This window comes from Octodon degus, unplaced genomic scaffold (assembly GCF_000260255.1).
Source record: "Octodon degus isolate 3935 unplaced genomic scaffold, OctDeg1.0 scaffold00004, whole genome shotgun sequence".
Classification (NCBI taxonomy): Eukaryota; Metazoa; Chordata; class Mammalia; order Rodentia; family Octodontidae; genus Octodon; species Octodon degus.
The window spans coordinates 21,562,860-21,565,887 of NW_004524580.1; the positions used below are offsets into that span (position 1 = coordinate 21,562,860).

The 3,028-nt window shown below is 38.3% G+C and overlaps 1 pseudogene; it reads right to left on the reverse strand.

Annotated features, from left to right (window-relative positions):
- Positions 1 to 1,483: 1,483 nt before the first annotated feature.
- Positions 1,484 to 2,632, reverse strand: LOC101578947 (annotated as a pseudogene).
- Positions 2,633 to 3,028: the final 396 nt, after the last annotated feature.

Below are 3,028 nucleotides of genomic sequence, written 5' to 3' on the forward strand. Positions count from 1 at the left end.
CAAGGTTTTTTATCATGAATGAGTGTTGGACTTTATCAAAAGCTTTTTCTGCATCTATTGAGATGATCATATAATTTCTGTCTATGGCTCTATTGATATGGTGTATTAGATTTATTGATTTGCATGTATTGAACCATCCCTGCATTCCTGGGATGAATCACACTTGGTTATGATGTATAATTTTCTTGATGATTTGTTGCATTTGCTAGTTTTTATTGAGGTTATTTGCATCGATGTTCATTAGGGAGATTTGCCTTCATAAACATTATATTGTCTCCCTAATGTAAGAAACTGAAAGAGTAAATAAAATCTGAAAGATACAATAGATATTGTGAAAGGGAAAGAAACAGCTCAAATTAAAGAATAACTCATATGGGGAAAAGGAGAAAAGGGAAAACTAAGATAATTGTAGTACTAAGTTCTATTGGTTCATTGAAAGGAAAAATTAGTGTTTACATTGTTCAGTTTTACATGCCTATCTCTGGCAACTACTTTGAAGATAACAATATGAGATATGACAACCATTGTTAATTTACTATCATCTTGTTTTGAAATTCTGTACTGTTTTTATTTTTATTTGTTTATTTATTTATTTGCAGAACCAGGGATTGAACTCAGGCCCTTGCACTTGCCAAGGAAGCACTTATTCTACTAAGCCATCTCACCGGTCCTTATTTTTTATTTTAAATAAAATAAAACATTACATTCTAAAAAAAAATGTTGAGCATCTTTGGATAGAACTATCTTGTGCGATATCTTATACAATATCTTCATTTATATATTCAAAATGACATAAAAGGGAAATTATTAGTGTTCTTTAAGTTTCCATAGATATGCAAAAATATATGACTGAAAATAAATATATCTTTTGACAAAATAAAACAAAAGAGGGGGATATAAATGAAAGACCATTTTGTAGTGAAAAAAATATGTATATACAAAATAGGATAGATATATAACTACTTTCTCTTAGTTCAATGAGAAGAAAGACTTGTACTAATAGTGTTTGGACAAGAGATCATGTATGCATCTTGCACTATAAATAACCACTACAAAGACAATATGCAATGTGTTAATTATTGTAACTGTCCTACTAACCTGTTTTGAAACTGTCTCATTGCTATTTCTTTCTCATTAAAATTAATAAAAAAATTAAAAAAGAAAATAAATACACCTATTAATGTAAAAAACTAAAGTCAATAATGATGAAAGCATGAACGCTTTCAGCCCCATGTAAATATATCTAACTTCTTTTTTTTGTATCTAACTTTTTTTTATTCTTTAAAAACCATTTTGCCAGGGAGATGGCTCAGTGGAATAAGTGCTTCCCTGGCAAGTGCAAAGGTCTGAGTTCAATCCCCGGTTCTGCCAAAAAATAAAAAATAAAATAAAAAAATAAAAACCACTTTAATTTGCGTGATACATTTATTTATGTTTTAGAGAAAGAAAAGCTAACTTTTCATTACCAAAGGTTGATGAACAGTTATCTGTGAGCAACAGGAAACTGTACTTGTTTTTCAAACCACTCACAACTGTGAGAAGCTTTTGGTCGCAAAAGGCATGACCAATACACAGCAGTCCTGTTGGCAGCCCCTGGGTGAGAGGGCTGCAGCAGCAGCTATCCCACTCACTGCCCGTGTAAAGCAACCATCTTAGGCACTTCCTGTTCCTTTGTCTTTGATAAACTCCAAGCACGGAGCTACCTCACTCAAGATGGTGGGAGGTAACAAGATTCCTCTCCAGAGTGGAAAACATTCACAAAGTCACTTGAAATGAGGAACCTTGCTTTCTGTCTAGGCTTTGATGAATTAGCTCTCATATAGTGAGAAAAGGGTTCCAGAAAGAATTCTTCCTCTCACCACACCAATGAGCCCTTCCTGCCTGCCAGTAGCACACAAGACTTCCATGGACACACTAATGTCATCCATGACCATATTCTAGCCCATCAAATCTTGCCATATCTGATGTCACTTTTCTTTCTTTCTTTCTTTCTTTCTTTCTTTCTTTCTTTCTTTCTTTCTTCTTTCTTTCTTTCTTTCTTTCTTTTTTTCTTTCTTTCTTTCCTTCTTTCTTTCTTTCATAGTGATACAGGGCCTCAACTTGGACTCATAGTGATCTTTCTGTCTCAGCCTCCCCAGAGCTGTAATTACAGGCATGTGTGCCACCATGCCCAGTTTCAAGGCCAGCACAGCCTGCGGTACCTGTGATCAAACTCAGGTCCTTGCACTTGCAAGGCAGGTGCTTAGACTACTGAGCTATCTCCCCAGCCCATGATGCCACTTCTGATGTGCATGACACATGGTGGCAGATACTGATAAGCAGTGTGAGGCAGGGACACTTCATTCACACCGGTTCCCACAGACTCAAAGAGGCCCGAAGCTTTGAACAAGAGAGCTTGTACTTCACTGGGTAATTCAAGTGTAAGAAATTCCTTCAGAATTCCTAATCACAGTTGGCACGCTTCTGTCAACTCTACCCTCTTGTGCAGTGGTAGGTGCTTTAGAAGCATGACCAGCCACTACACAGTTACCACTGCTGTACCAGTCACACATTGGATTAAGATTCCTGGCACGTCCATTGAGTTCACCAGGGGAATGCGGGAAACTAAGCCATAGCTGGGTTTAAAACCAACAAGCCCAGATTAAAGCTCCTGCTTAGGCAGAAGCAGGAGCCGGGAGTTCAATCCCTGGGCCTGCCGTGCTGGCCCTGCCCTGGGGCACACTGACAGGGGGATTGAGACTGGGCATGGTGGCATGCGCCTGTAATCCCAGAATTTGGGAGGCTATAAACAGGAGGATCACTGAGTCTGATATACACAGTGAAACCCTGTAGACTCTGTCCTAAATACAGAAAAATAATAAATAAATAAACAAACAAGTAAACCAACAAGCCCACAGTGGGTAGCAGGATTCGGGGCTGATCCTCCAGTGTCTGACTCTAACGCCACCAAGTCCATGAACACTGTTGTGCTTGTTTTCCCACCAGTGGAGACCCCCGACCAACAACTTCCGCCGTACTGCAGCATTGC